The sequence below is a fragment of the Mustela putorius genome, unplaced genomic scaffold, assembly GCF_011764305.1.
Source record: "Mustela putorius furo isolate JIRA1106 unplaced genomic scaffold, ASM1176430v1.1 tig00537293_pilon_pilon_pilon, whole genome shotgun sequence".
Lineage (NCBI taxonomy): Eukaryota > Metazoa > Chordata > Mammalia > Carnivora > Mustelidae > Mustela > Mustela putorius.
In genome coordinates this window covers 2,878,799-2,894,830 of record NW_025422431.1, presented here as the reverse complement: position 1 = coordinate 2,894,830, position 16,032 = coordinate 2,878,799, and the positions used below count along the sequence as shown (strand labels likewise).

Below are 16,032 nucleotides of genomic sequence, written 5' to 3'. Positions count from 1 at the left end.
GAAATAGGGCAGGCAGCTGGGTCTGAGGGCTCCGGATGGAGAAGCTCTAGCTCACAGCAGCCCAGAGAATGAACTCCGGGTTTCATTGAGGGGACCCAGAGGGGACAGTTGCAAACTTAGTCGGCCCTGAGTGGCCGTCCACTATATAGTGTACGTCAGAACATTTTGCTATAACGACCACCCCGCCCTCCACCTGCTGTGTTCCGCCGAGCGCCCCCACTTCGAAGGCGTCGTACTGGGTCTCGGAGGGAACCAGGCGCAAAGGGCAGGCCCGGGAGCAGCCGGGTGAGGCTGCCGGGGCATTGTTTCAGGCCCTCGGGTGGGGTCCTGCAGGGGGAGGGGAGGCGGTGTGTCCTTGGACCCGCCCCGTAGCCCTCCCAGGGGACTCATGCATCCGCGCGTCCCAGCGCCGGGGCTTTGTGAAGTGCCGTCAGTCACCAGGGAAACCCAAAGGAACGCGGAGAAGGACGGCAGGGGGGTCGGCGGGTTCTCTGGCCTCACTCTCCTTCCCCTCTCGGACCCCAGCCCTGCAGCAGGGCCTGTCGGGAGTTGTAGTCCCAAGGCGGCGGCCGCGCGCGGCGGCGAAGATGCGGGGCGCCGCCTGTCCCCGCCTCCCCTTAACCTGCTAGCGCGAGGTGGGGAGCATTGGGGAGGAGGTGTCGGGTCGGTGATTGGCGGAGGCCGCCTCCAGCCCCCACCCACGTCCCCTCCCCAGCTCCTGGCTTCCGACTCCAGCGCCCCGCGCGCCAAGGCGGCGATCGAGCGAGCGCGCGTGCAGCCGCCGCCGCCCCGAGCACCCGCAGCTCCCGCGCCGCGGCGAGACCGAGGAGAGACGGATCGACCGACGGACCCTCGCAGCCGCAGCATCCCGGAGGAGTGCGTGATGGCGGGGCGGGCGGTGGGCTTATTCTCCCCGGGCTGGGACACCGTTCTCACGGCCTCTGTTTCTCTGGGAGGCTCACAAAAGGGCAGGGATAGGGTTGCGCCCAGGGGCCCGGCCTCAGGGGACGCGGCGGGAGGTGTGCTTTGGGACTGGGGCGGCCATCGGGGCTAAACTGGGGCCCGAATCCTGTGCTCTTTGTACGCCCACGGAACGCCGTGCAGTGCCTTGCTCATAGTAGGCGTTTCAGGTGTGCTCGTGGGATTGCAAAGAACTGGGGTGAGGAGATGGCTTGGTCGAAGGGGATTCACTCTCGGCACACAGTAGGCGCCCGACCTGGCTTGTCGAGGTGCAGTGAATGGCTGGAAGGTTGGGCGGGGGCTTCTCTGGCTAAGGGCCCGTCCTCCCCCCTCGGCCACCGAGTCCCTAGATCGTCGCTGCCTCTGGCCTCCCACTCCCACCAGTACACACACCCTGAGTCCTTCTTGGCTTCGGGTTGGGGTTTGCCCAGCCTGGACCGGACCCGACGGCCCGTTCCACCGGTCTGGCTAACGCAGCGGTCGCCTAAGGACGATTCGCCTGCTGTCTCCGGGGCACCTGCCTGAACCACAAAGGCCGCCTGTAGCTGCCCGGCCCAGAGCGAGCGCCGAGCTGGGTCCCTTCGCTGGAGCCCAGTGCGGGAGCTCTCCCCGCAGCGTAGATCTTGGCGGGCGACAGACACCGACGCCCCAGGCCTGGGGAGGGGCAAGAGCCCAAGCCAGAGAGAACCTGGGATGGGGAGAGGCAGACGCGAGGCCTCTGTCTGAGCAAAGATGGGGAGATGGGGAAGCTGGGTGGGGACAGGTGGTCTGGGGGTCTGGGTGGAGGGGGAAGTGGAGACCAGGGTTTGAGGAGGAAAGAGAGGGGGCGGGGGGGCGGGTCTGAGGAGGGAGGGGAGGAGTGCGGTGCAGGTGGCGCGAGGCGGGGCGAGTCTGGGGCTGATGAAGAATGAGGATGGGAGGAGAGATGCTGGAGGGTGGAGACCGCCGGGGTTTGAGGAGGGTAGACGCCCGGGAGGAGGAGACCCGCGCGGGTTGGGGGAGGGTCTCTCTGGGGAGGGAGGTCTCCCAGGGGAAGAAGGTCTCCAGGCAAGGGAGGGGCGGACGGCTGGGAGGCGGGTCTCGGGCCTGAAGACCCTCGGCTCCAGACTTGGAGCGTGGCGGTCCGGGTGGCCCGCTGGGCGTGGCCCTCGGACAGGCGACAAACCCGGGGGAGGCGGATCCGGGACCGGGCTGCGCTGTCCCCACCAGGAGCTTTGTCTCCCGGCCTGACACAGCCCTTAGGGACTCGCTTCAGGTTTTGAGATAATCCGCAGCGCCGCAGGCACACACCCCTTTCTTCTCGGAGCTGAAAGGCTTGGTCCAGTGGCAGATGCTGGCTGGGAGGCGGGATGGGGGACGTCTCCCGCTGGAGAGACCGGGAGAACAATAGCCGGCACTGGTAGCCAACCCGACCCCGAACTAGGGCTGCCCCCGCTCCCGAACTCAAGTGTGCCGTTTTCTGGTGCAGAAAAAAAGCTTCCGTAGAAATCTTAGGGCATGCTCTCGTCTTTTGGGGTCTGTGTTGGGGCATCAAGGCCTGCTGTTAATTCCCTAGTGTGAGTCGTGCGTCCCCCCAGACTGGGGGGCGGGCAGAAAGCCGCGGCCACGGGCTTTGGTGCCTGGTGGCCTCGGCGCCGCCCGTCTCCCGCCCCTTGCTGTTGACCATCAAGCAGCCCAGACGCGGCGGCGTGGTGGCCGGGCGGCGACCTGGAGGTTGCCTCGGTGCAGAGTGGCTCTCTGAGCTTTGTCTGCCGAGGCTGGTCGCGTCTAAGGGCGGCTGTGTGTTTCATAGAGGGAGCAGTCAGGCTTGGTGCGGATTGTGTGCTAAAATCCGGAGAAGTGGTTTTTGGAGATTACCCGCCAAGGGTGCGGCTCCTGGCTTTTAGCGCCCGCATCCTGGGGACCAAAGCTTCCCATTGCCAGTGACCACACCCAAGCCAACGTGTCCATCCTTTGCAGATTTTTGCCCATATTGTCTACTGACCTAAGATGGGGATGGCTCTGTGATAGGAGGTGGCTGCTTGCCCGTGGAAAGCAGATGAACAGAAATGGAAGCACAAAACAGGGATTCAGCAGAGCTCTCCATGCACTTGCTGGAGTGTAAGCATCTTTCATGCCGGCCTCCAGCATCTTGACATGTGAAAAGACTGCCTAATACTCAAATTTGGTTTTCGAGGTTTTTTCTTTCATCATTGTTTGGGTTATATTAAAGGTGACTCTTCAGCATAAGGTTTATACTTTTAAATTGCCATTCATTTAACAGAAAGGTGGGGAGGGAGGGCAAGGCAGAGTGTTTTTTATTCCAAGACTGAAGGAAGCGTGGATAAAAGACAGAGCATCACAGGACTAATCATTGTGACTTATATTTGCCAATAAGTTAACTGGATGAGCCTTTGGCTCTGTCTAGCCTTGAAACCCAGGATTTTCTTTCTTAACCAGGTTGATGCAGAAGGCTGTGATGTCACTGTTTGGCTCTTGCCCAGAACGTTTGATAGTTGCCAACCTCAAGTCCTCTTATCTGGGCTATACCGAGTGGCCATAGGAAAGCAAGTAGACTGTATCTTGCTGGTTTTCAGGGATGTTGCTTTGAGGCGGTGCCTCTCAGAATTTACAAAACTGGTCTTGAGAGTATTAGCTGGAATGTTGTTCATTGGATGTTTGAAACTAATAGACTAGGCCTATCTCTAGATGCAAACCAGGGATCTCCGTATTAGAAAACCCAAAATCTGACGTGAAGGGTTTTTTCTTATGAAAAAACTCCAGTAGAAAATGTTTTTCTGTCATTACCCAAGGGGAAAGTTTCAGAAAGGAATGTTTGTTGGTTTATTCTTTTTGAATGAATTTTATGGATTTGTTTAAGGGTGGGATCCTGTCGAGCCCGGTGTGAACATCCAGCCCAATGTTTTCCGGTGGGAAATGACTCCAACCGGGGGAATCCAGAGCTGTTGAATGCCAGTATGATCAGCCCTTTCCTATAGGGAAGATGGAGAGAAAGCTGCACCCCCTTCCTACCTACCTCCTCTGAAAATGTCTGGGAGACAGCCCAGAATTCTGGGGTGCTATTGTTATTGTTAACTCCCATCTCCCTGACCCTGGAGACCTCAGCTAGGTGTATACAAGATGTTCATAGGGGCGCCTGGGTGGCTCAGTTGGTTGAGCATCTGACTTCTACTGTTGCTCAGATCGTGCTCTCCAGTTCTTCATGGGATCAAGTCCAGCATCAGGCCCCATGCTTAGCACAAGCCTGCTTGAGATTCTTTCGCCCACCCTTTTTTCCCCCCCCCCTCTTCCATCTCCTACCTGCGCATGCGTTCTCTCTCTCTCTCTCTTTTCTAAAATAAATAAAATCTTTTTTAAAAAAATGCTCATAGGACATGAAGACCTACCTGGCTGTTTTTCAGCGTAGCCTCTCCAAAATGGAGATGTAAGCCAGGATAGTTTCAATATGCTGAATGCCCTGGGAGTTTCCACCTACGGGAACAGCTCCACAGCAAGGCAAGCATACACAACTGGCCACAGTTAAGTTAATGCAGGCTTCATCTGTGGTATTTCCACCTCTCTCTGTTCTTCTACCGTGGATGTCTGGGAACTTTCCCTCCTTCGTAACAGCTACTCTGACCCAGGATTTAGCATGATCTTACGTAGCTCCAGAGAACTGTAGGCCAAAGGCCATCACAACTGGATACCTCTCTGGGGTAAATCAGGATTTAGATCATTATACAGAGCTAGAGATGTCAGTATTATTAGAAAAAAAGTATCTAAGAAGTAGTAATAAAGTACTATTAGAAAAAAGTATTTAAGACCCTAGGGTGTCTGGATGGCTCAGTCAGTAGAGCCTGTGACTCTTGATCTTGGGATGAGTTCAAGGCCCACTTTGGGTATAATAAAAAATGTAATTTTTAAATTTTTTAATGTAAATTTAATTCCATTTTAAAAAATCTTAGATTCTATCTTTCTGCTGTAAAAATTAACCAAATTCTTTTTTTTTTAAGAATTTATTTATTTATTTGACAGATAGAGATCACGAGTAGGCAGAGAGGCAGGCAGAGAGAGAGAGAGAGAGAGGAGGAAGCAGGCTCCCTGCCGAGCAGAGAGCCTGATGTGGGGCTAGATCCCAGGACCCTGAGATCATGACCTGAGCCAAAGGCAGAGGCTTTAACCCGCTGAACCACCCAGGCACCCAAAATTAACCAAATTCTGATAGAATCTGATCCTGTTCTTTTTCGTTTTCTGAACTATAAGAAAAGAATTTCAGAAAAGTCTTCTAAGACTTAGTTCACAGGATCCTATAGGAAAACAATAATACAGAAAATCTCTGGCAGGGTGAAAACCTGTAGGAAGAGGTCGATGTAACATGAAATCAAGTGAGAATAACAAATAAGGTGTTTGATTTTGCACTGCTAGTGAATAAATGAGAAATAACTTCAGGATCACTTTGCCTTAAATGTGTTTGTTTGTTTGTTTGTTTTTTAAGATTTTATTTATTTATTTGACAGAGACAGAGACCACAAGTAGGCAGAGAGGCAGGCAGAGAGAGAGGAGGAAGCAGGTTCCCCACTGAGCAGAGAGCCCGATGTGGGACTCGATCTCAGGACCCTGTCATGACCTGAGCTGAAGGCAGCGGCTTAACCCACTGAGCCACCCAGGCGCCCCTGTTTGTTTGTTTTATATGAATTAATATATATCCGAGAGAACTTGAGATTGAGTAGGGGAGGAGCAGAGGGAGAGCATCTCAAGCAGAGTCTGTGCTGAGCCCTGAGCCCCAGGCGGGGCAGATCTCACAACCGTGAGATCAGACCATTTCCTGAACCAAAACCAAGAGTTGGTCACTTAACTGACAGAGCCACCACCCAGGCGCAGCTGCCTTAAAGTTTTTATATATGAAGATGAAAGAAAGGTTCAAATACTGTCATAGGAATCTTTAATGAAATTTGGTATTTGTGTATAAAGCAAACACATTGTAGACTTTTTTTTAAATGATTTTGTTTATTTATTTGACAGAGAGAGACACAGCGAGAGAGGGAACATAAGCAGGGAGACTGGGAGAGGGAGAAGCAGGCTTCTCACAGAGCAGGGAGCCCAATGTGGGGCTCGATCCCAGGACTCTGGGATCATGACCTGAGCAGAAGGCAGACATTTAACGACTGAGCCACCCAGGCACCCCACATTATAGACTTTAACAAGAGAAATTCATGAAGGGATATTTACGATTTCTTCTATTTCGGTCTTTGAAACTTGTTTAACTTAAATAAATTCAACTATAGAATCCCCTGAGCCCTCATGCCCTCCCGTTTTTAAAAAAGATTGTATTTATTTATTTGAGAGAGAGAGAAAGAGAGCACTCCCATGCATAGGAGCCAGGAGGAGGGAGGGACGAGCAGACTCTCCACTGAGCTTGGAGGCCCAAAGCCAGGCTGGATCCCAGGACCTTGAGATGGGGACCTGAACAGAAGTCAGACTGAGCCACTCAGGTGCCCCCCTCATGCCCTCACATCAATCAGCGTAGTTTGGTGCTTGCTCCTGTGTTCCTGCCTGCATCCCCTCCTTGTAGTCCAGACTCAGAGGCAATGTGCCCAGGAGGAAGAGCCTGGGTCTGAGCCAGAAATCCAGGGGTGAAAATCCCCACTCTGCCACTTTTTGTCTGTCTATCTTTGGGCGAATTACTTTTCTCTTGGGGACTCCATATCTTCGTCTATACAACAAGCATTATACAAGTCAGTGTTTACCTAGCACTGGGAGTGCCCAGCACCTACCAAGTGAACATTGTTATAACAATCATCACAGTCTCCCCCAGAATATGCCCACAAAAAACATTTTGATTCCCCATTTAATCTCTTTTTTTTCTGATTTTTTTTTTTTTTTAAGTAATCTCTACCCAACACGGGAGCTCAAATCACAATTCTGAGATTAAGAGTCGCATGCTCTACTGACTGAGCCAGCCAGGCGCCCCTTTTTTTGTTACTTTTTTTCTCCATTTAATCTTTAATTGCAAGGGGCTGGACAAGCTGCTGTAGGGGTATCAACAGTGGGACCCGAAAGAATGATTCGGACCCCTTTATGAACTCCCACCCTCGCAAATAGTAGGAATAGCTCTGTGCTGAATCTGAGCCTCTTTAAGCACAGCTGTCGTCGGCAGCTGAGAACTTGCAGTTAAGAATGTTCCAGAAGTGCTCTGATTCTGACTTTGCCAAATCATCACCATGTGTGGGGCTGGCCTGGCATCTCACCTGCTCCTACACCATCTGAAAGAATCAGACACCTGTAACTGGTCGGGTGCTGCTGCCTCGAGGTTGTTCAGGTTTTCCCTGTGGGAAAGAGCACTCTAAGTTGATGGCAATTTGTTGGGAATTAAAATAGCTCAGGTTTTTCAGCTGAGAAATAAATAAACTCGGCACCACAGCATCACTTATTTAACAAACACTTTCAAAGCATTTACTCCGTGTTAGGGGTTGTTCTAGTTTCTATGAGTTCAGTGCTATTATTATCCCCAGTTTACAGTTGAAATAACAGAGGCGCAGAAAGGACCCAGCTAGAGAAGTGGCAGAGCCAAGTTTCAAACCCAGGGAGTCTGCTTAGAGTGTGTAAGTCAGGGCTCTCCAGAGAAACAGAACCAGTAGGGATAGGCCTATGTGATTGTGGAGTCTGGCAAATCTGTTATATACACGGTAGGCCAGCCAGCTGGAAACTCTCAGCCAGGAGCTGATGTTGAGGTCTTTTTTTTTAAGAAGGAGGGGAGGGGCAGAGGGAGAGAGAGAATCCTAAATAGGTTCCACACTGAACTCGGAGCCTGATGTGGGGCTCCATCTCACGACCTGAGATCATGACCTGAGCTGAAAATCAAGAGTTGGGCTCTTCACTGACTGAGCCATCCAGGCGCCCCTGATGTTGAGATCTCAAGGCAGAATTTCTTCTTCTTCAGCAAAACCTCAGTTTTCTCTCAAGGCCTTTCAACTGATTGTATGAGGCCCACCCATATTAGTAAGAAAAATCTCCTTTACTTAAAGTCAACTGATTATAGATGTTAACCACATCTACAAAACAGGTTCCCAGTAACATCGATAGATATGAGTGTTTGATCAAATAACCGGGCATTATAGCTGAGCCAACGTGACATAAAAACAACCATCACAGAGTCTATGCTTTTTTTTTTAATTTTTTTAAAAAACTGTTTTATTTGTTTGACAGAGACACAGGGAGAGAGGGAACACAAGCAGGGGGAGTGGGAGAGGGAGAAGCAGGCTTCCTGTTGAGCAGGGAGCCTGATGTGGGGCTCGATCCCAGGATCCTGGGATCATGACCTGAGCCAAAGGCAGACGCTTAATGACTGAGCTACCCAAGGACCCCTATGCTTTTGAACATGACTCCAAGCTAAGAACCTTACCTGGTGGGTGTACAGTTTCCAGTAAATGAAATAACTTTTAATGGGCTGTTCCATTATAAATTGGTTCTCCTCACCTTGTTTCAAATAATATTTGGACCTGTTTTTTGGTTCATGTAGCTTCCAGCACGGAGTACTGTTCACAGTAAGCATTCAGTAATATTTATAAAATGACTAGATGATTTTGAGGATATTTTACAGGACTTTTCAGTCATTGAGACCTCTGGCTACCCATTTACATTTAAAATTTATTTGGCTCAAGTGCAGTTGAAGTTCTATGAACTGACTAGATTCTCTTGGGAAAAGAAGAGTATCTGCATTCATTCAGCATTGAGCAGGGTGTCACTCCCCACACCCAACACCTGTGCATTCTCATCGGCTCAGCAAAGTTTTTCAAGTCTGTCGCTGCCTTAGTTCCCTGTGAATGTGTCTCCCACACATCAGCAGTGCCCCATACTCAACCACACCATCTTTCTGTCCCCTCCGTGTCCATTGATAGGCAGCCCTTTGTTGATTTCAAATCCACCATGGGCTCCCTCTAATTTCTCAGGCTTTGGGTCTTTATTCTCTCTGCTTTTGTTTTGGTCCTGTCCTTTGCCTTTGTCCCTCTGCAGGGCGTGACCCACCATTAATGGAGAAGCCCTCTCCTTTCTCATTTTTACTACTTCATCCAGATTTCTGTCTTTGCAGATTGATAGGTTCATTCTGTCATAAAATTCAAACACAGTCTCTGATATTTTTCATTTAATGTTTCTTAAGCTCTGTTTCCAACACATGTGAAACTCAACTTGAATGAAGTTACTTGGATTATTCTAAGGTTGCCCTATTACCAAGTGTGTGAGCAATACATATGCATAAGATGGTGACTTTTGCGGGGGATGGGGAGGATAGGTGAGGGTGTATTTTTAAAATATTTTTATTTTTAAACTCTTTAATGAAATATATAATGGAAATAAAGAAAATATACAAATCATACATGTGTAACTTAATGAATTTTTGCAACTAAACATATCCATGTAATCAGCACCAGACAAGAAACAGATTACCAGTACCCCAAAGCCTCCCCCTCCCCCCTTCAATCTCTGCACCCAACATGGGGCTCAAATCTACAACCCCCGAGATCGAGTCGTATGCTCCACCTACTGAGCCAGCCAGGCACCCCCCCCAGAGCAACCCCCTTCAGTCCCCTCCCAGTCACTGATCTTCCTCCAGTGTCAGCAATCACCATCCAGACATCTACAGCATAGATAAGCCTTGCCTGTTCTTGAACTTTCACAGATGGAATCATAGAGGATAGTCTTTCGTGAGTGGCTGCTCAATGTTCCCATTTGTTGGATTTCATCTGCTCATTTTCATTGCTACATATTGTTGCATTGTACCATAGTTCCTTTACCCTTTATGTTGTTCATGGGTGTTTGGGTCGTTTCCAGTTTGGGGCTATCCTGAGTAGTGCTGTTGTGTATATTCCAGTATTTGTTTCAAATAATATTTGGACCTAGAATTACTGGGTCAAGGGTTTGCAAAATGTTATTTTTTTTTTTAAGATTTTATTTATTTATTTGAGAGAGAGACCGTGAGAGAGAACATGAGAGGGGAGAAGGGTCAGAGGGAGAAGCAGACTCCCCATGGAGCTGCGAGCCCAATGTAGGACTCGATCCTGGGACTCCGGGATCATGACCTAATTCGACAGCAGTTGCTCAACCAACTGAGCCACCCAGGCGCCCTGCATGTGTTATTTTTTAGTAGACTGTGCCAAATAAGTAAGATTAATGGTGACTTAAAAAAATTTTTTAAAAAGATTTTTTTTTTAAAAAGACTCTCTTTAGGGATGCACTGCTATGATTAAACCATTTTTTAGAAACCCAAGAGGCTGGCATCATGTCGTGGCTTGATCAGAGATTGGTTTCCAATTCTTATTCTTCAGCAAAAAATAGAACTTGAAGCTGTGTCTGATTCCACAGTAGCTGAAATGAACATTTTTAAACTAATGGTTGTGGTTCAGCCATAGTCTTGCTACAGCAATTTCCTTACTCCTGTTCCTTAAGGAAAAGATGAGAATCAGGTTATAATTGCAACATGGGTCCAAAGTTCATTCCAGAGCCATCCTATCAGCCTTGAACAAGATTAACAAGTGATTTTTTTTCTGTTAACTACTTTGCATTTCTTGTATCGAGTCAAATACATCTAGTCAAATACATGTAATTTTGCATTGTGTCATTTCTGTGGCTTACAAAAATCTCTCAAAAGGCAGCAGCTTGGAATCACAGAGTTCAGATTTCTTATTTGGGGGATTAGAATTATAGCATATATCCTTTTTATTTATTTAATTATTTTTTTGCGGGTTTCTAGAAAGATTTTAAATGGACATGATTTTTATAACTGGACTATAATGGAAAAAAGCCTCTGCAACTACTGAAAACCAATAGAGATGAGGCACAAAGAGCAGTAGCCTTCAGGTGGTGGAGATAAGGCAAACCCATCTCATCAACAAAAAAAAAAAAGATCCATGAGAGATGGCAGCGTTAAGCATGGTCAGTGTAGATCACAGGCAGCAGTTTAGGCGTGATGCGGGATGATGATAATGAAGCCTGGACCATCAAGGGAGCAGGACAAGGCAGGCATGAATTCCTAACTCCGCAGGTTTTTTTCATATGGGACCCATTCAGAGCCCAGGTTATCCCTAAGAAAAACTTTTTTCCTGTGATGTGACCCACCATGTTTGTATGGGTCCTTATACAAGCAAGTGAATGTGACAAGATTTATCATTGCTTTAGGTTTACTGCTTGGACTCTGAGTCCTTTAAGCCTGGGTGGCTCAGTGGGTTAAAGCCTCTGCCTTCGGCTCAGGTCACGCTGGGATCGAGCCCCCCGCATCGGACTCTGCTCAGTGGGGAGCCTGCATCCTTCTCTCTCTGCCTGCCTCTCTGCCTACTAGTGATCTGTGTCAAATAAATAAAATCTTAAAAAAAAAACAAAAAAAGCTCTTAGATATAGTACAGGATTTAATTTGTACTTTAAAAATGTATAATATTCTGGGGCACCTGGAGGCTCAGTTGATTAAGCATCTCCCTTTGGCTCAGGTCATGATCTCAGGGTCCTGGGATCAAGCCTCCCGTGGGGCTTCCTGTTCAGCAGGGAGCCTGCTTCTCCCTCTCCAGACTCTGTTTCTCTCCACTGCTCATGCTCTCTTAAAGAAATAAGTAAATAAATAAAGTCTTTTAAAATAAATATAAAATGCATAATACTCCAATATTTAATCAGTTATAAATCACCTATAGACCATTTTGCTAATAAAGCTAGTGTAATGATTGCTAGTTCCCTCAAAACCTCTGTCCATATGTTCACATAATTTTTACCGAGCTGTAACAGCAACATGGATACTATTTCTTATTGTTTCTTCATTTGACATTAAAAAAGAACATTTTTATGTTTCTAATTTAGAAATATAAACTTTTAAATGGCTGCCTGCCATTCCATTTGAAGGTTCAGTATTGTGTTATTATTTTTTTAAGATCTTATTTATTTATTTGATGGACAGAGAGAGCACACGCAGGGGAATGGCAGGCAGAGGTAGAGGGAGATGCATGCTCTCCACTGAGCAGGAAGCAAGATGTGGAACTTCATCCCAGGAGCCAGGGATCATGACCCCAGCTAAAGGCAGACCCTCAACCAACTGAGCCACCCAGGCGCCTGGGTACACTATTGTATTTAACCATTTACTTATTGGTAAACATTTAGATTATGTCCAATTCTTTTCTATTATTTTAAATACTGTACACATCTTTGTGAAATCACATACATGATTTTATCACCCAGCTGGTATGTTTTTGAGAATTGAAAATCTCTTTTTTTTTTTTTAAGATTTTATTTATTTGCCAGAGACAGAGAGAGCGCGCGAGCACAGGCTAGCAGGGTGGCAGCAGAGGCAAAGGGAGAAACAGGCTCCCTGCCAAGCAAGGAGCCTGATGTGGGACTAGATCCCAGGACGCTGGGATCATGACCTGAACGGAAGGCAGCGGCTTAACCAACTGAGCCTCCCAGGCATCCCAGAACTGAAATTCTCTTAGAGTTTTTTGGTGTGCCATTTTAAAAATACAATTTTAAAAAAATGTTTTTTTCTAAAGATTTTATTTATTTATTTGAGTGAGTGAGAATGAGTAGGAGAGAGGAGCTGATCAGAGGGAGAAGCAGACTCCCCAAGGAGCTAGTAGGGCGAGGCGGGACTCGATCCTCGAAGTCCAGGATCATGACCTGAGCCGAAGGCAGTCGTTCAACCAACTGAGCCACCCAGGCGCCCTTAATAATACAATTTTAATCATAGTATCTGATAGTTTGCCCTTAAAGACAAATGCATAAACGTATGTAAGTCCCTTGATTCAAGGACCAACTTCACAAAGTTCCCCAATTGCTTTCTGATCAGTCTTAGCAAGTTAGTCATCAAAGAATTTGTGTAAATGTAGGCATAAAATCGTCTGAGATGACCGGTCATTAAAAAACAGGACTGCAGTACTAATTTGGGAGGCAAAGGACCCCAAGTAAAGCCGATTTTTATCAATAAATCCTATAGAACTGTGCTGTTTCTTAATAGCAAATAGCATCCATAGTTGGCTACTGCGAAAGACAAGTCGTGGAGCGATCACACAGTTATAGGGAGCACTCCATACTAAATTACATTCTAGTTTGGGAGTGGAATGCAAAGACCCAGGAACCGGAAATGAATGTTGGAGCAGCCGGGCAAGCGAGAGGTTTACTAACCTGGGACAACCGGACTTGACCTGCCCTGGGCTGTTATTCCAGAGGAAGCGCGGACCTCTGATCTCGCGTTATTTCCTGAGTTTGCGCGAGGCTCAGAGCCATTTCCCGGAAGGAGCTCGCCTCTGGGGGAGAGGGGGGTTTGAGTCCCGGCTCTGCTGCTTTCTGGGGGTGAGAGGTAGGCACAGTCAACCTTCCTGAGCCTCAATTTTCTCGTGATTTATTTTTTTTTTAATTTGACAGAGCAGAGATCACAAGTAGGCAGAGAGGCAGGCAGAGAGAGAGGGGGAAGCAGGCTCCCTGCCGAGCAGAGAGCCCGATGCGGGCCTTGATCCCAGGACCCTGAGACCATGACCTGAGCCGAAGGCAGAGGCTTAATCCACTGAGCCACCGAGGCGCCCCAGTTTTCTAGTGATTTAAAAGAGCGTGTGTTTGTGAGGAGGACTAGGGCCTACGTGCCTGGAGTGTGGTGGGTGAGTGGTGAGCACTCAGTAAGCAGAGCTGTTGGAAGTCTCTAGGTGCTGGGGTTCGGTGCTATGAGATATGTAAAAGCATGCTCAAAGCTCTATGCTTGTCACATGAACGGACTGGCCGATGTGATCATGGATGCAGAGGTACAAGAGGCCACATAGGAAATCCGGTCAAAATGGTCGTGTTCCAATGTACAGTGAGGACATGGAGCCTAGATGCTGACCGACAGCTTTGATGATCTGTGACAGCCGTGCTGTGTCTCTGCTGGGAGTGCCATGATGGCTTACCCGCTGAAACCTGCTGGCTGTGGTTGGGCACTATGCAGCAGAATTAAAACAGCACATACCCTTTCACCCGGAGAGACCACTTCTAGGAATTTATCCCAAAGATCTACAAGCATAGGTGCAGGATGAGAGCTACAGAGGACTATTATTACAGCATTATTTGTACTAGCGAGAAATTAGACCGAACCTCAATTCCCATCATTGGAGTGCTAGTTAAATACATTCTGATACATCCTTACAAAGAAGTATTATGCAGCCATTAAGAAAACAAGGCAGATATTTCTGTTCTTATATACAACCACCTCCAATTTATATCATGATGGAAAGAAAGCAGGCAGAGCAGTATTTAATGCATGCTGCTTTTTGTGCAAACAAAATAGATACATAGATGCTTAAATATGTATAGATTGTCTGTGCAAAAAAACCTATGATGGTGCTGATCTCTAGAGGAGGGGACTGTTTATATGGTCTTAAATATTTGTCATTATTTTTTACCTGTTCAAACAATAATAATTTGGCAGCCCTTTCTGGCTCTGGCTCACCCTGTTAGGGACTCATGAAAACATGAAAAAGGTTTAGTTCTTGGCTCCATGGTCATGGCTTCTGTTCTCAAATGGGCCCCCATGTGGAGGAGCCCCCCAAAATAAGACACGAGCATGCAGAGTAGGGCTTTCGAGCCACTGAAGAGACAGAATGTGTAACCCTTTCAAAAAAGAGAGGTGCTGGGACCAGGAAGTGAGGATGACCCATTCCTGCAATTAACACATAGCATTTCTAATATTTCCCCTTTCCATCATTTTTATTCAGGAAAATGTGGTATAAATCTTAGGACGTTGAAGATGAGAAGCTCTAACTGGGCCTCATGAACCTCCCACCATCATGTGTGCGAGTGCTCATTCCTTCATCCCTTCCTTTATGGAACAGGTGCTGTTGAACACCTACAAGGGGCCAGGTGGTATCATAGGACATGGGGCTGAGAAGAAATTTTGGCAGCATTTCATCATTTCACAGAGAAGGAACCTCAGGGCAGTTTAACTTCCAATGAGCTATTTCAGTGCAGAGAAAGCATCTGGTGACTTTTGCCCTCTTTGGTCGCAAATGACAGATTAAGAAGCCCCCAGATCATCCCGTAGAGTTCATTCCATTCTGCTTAATGTTTTGGTTACTTGTTGGGACGTTTTCTCTGTAAGGACTGTGAAGATAGACTCTTGGTGTGTCCCTTTCCAGTATCCCCAACTCCTGGTGTCCATACCTCTGTGTAATCTCTTCCTACAGTTTGCTTTTAAACCAATAGAAGATGGCAAAGGTGATGATGTCATTGCCATGACTATGTAATGTACAAGAACCGGTCTTGTTAGCATACTTACTCTGGAGATTCTCTTTGCTCGCTTGATGAAGTGTATCTGTTGGGGAAGCCCACTTGGCAAGAAATTAGGTGACCTCTCAGAGCTTAGAGTGGCCTTTAGCTGAAAGCCTGCAAACCATAAGGAAATGAATTCTGTCAACAACCTGAGGGACCTCAAGGCAGATTCCCACATGTCACCTGAATGTCCCTTTACGTTCACACCAAGCCAGCCACCTGCATTGCCCTTGGCCCATCCCACACCCCTTTGGTTCTCAGCTCTGGAAAGCCACAGCTCTGACACAGGCTACAGATCGGCTTCCAGAATCAGGCTCTGCACCTTTGATATCTTCCCTGTCCTGGTTGACACTGGTTCAGTTCCAGCTGTTGATCAGGAGCCGTGGGGACATTCTTGACATCTGTACTCTAGATGGCCTCCTGGGAACCTGTTTCTTGACTTGCAGACCAGCCTGGAACTTCCATTCTTCCCCTATTACTGCTTCTTAAAGCTTGTCCTGTGGGCTTAGCCTGCAGCTCTCGGATGCAAGTTTGAAATCTTTGAAGCCTTATTGACAGCTTTATTGAGGTAGAATTTACATGCTATAAAGTTCACGCCTGGGAAGGATACAATGCAGCGGTTTTTTAGTGTATTCACAGAGTTGTATTCTCACCATGCTCTAACCTTAGAACATTTTCATCGCCCCAGAAAGGACCCCTTACGCATGAGCAGTCGCTCCCCATTCCCTCCAACCCCCGGCTCCTGGCAGCCACTAATCCACTTTCTACAGATTTGCCTGTTCCAGATGTTTCAAATGAATGGAATCATGTATGGCCTTTTCATGACTG

General features: G+C 47.7%; 1 protein-coding gene across 2 annotated transcripts in view; it reads left to right on the top strand.

Moving 5' to 3' along the window:
• Nucleotides 1-480: 480 nt before the first annotated feature.
• The window catches only part of DPYSL5 (dihydropyrimidinase like 5), a 93,528-nt gene continuing 77,976 nt past the window's right edge, over nt 481-16,032 (top strand). Inside the window, exon 1 of one of the 2 annotated variants that reach the window (XM_004765375.3) lies at nt 481-876. The gene's annotated coding sequence lies outside the window, so the exon portion shown is untranslated. Of the gene's footprint in view, nt 877-13,212; nt 13,268-16,032 lie in introns of those variants that run through there. The other variant, XM_004765376.3, reaches the window with a different exon arrangement.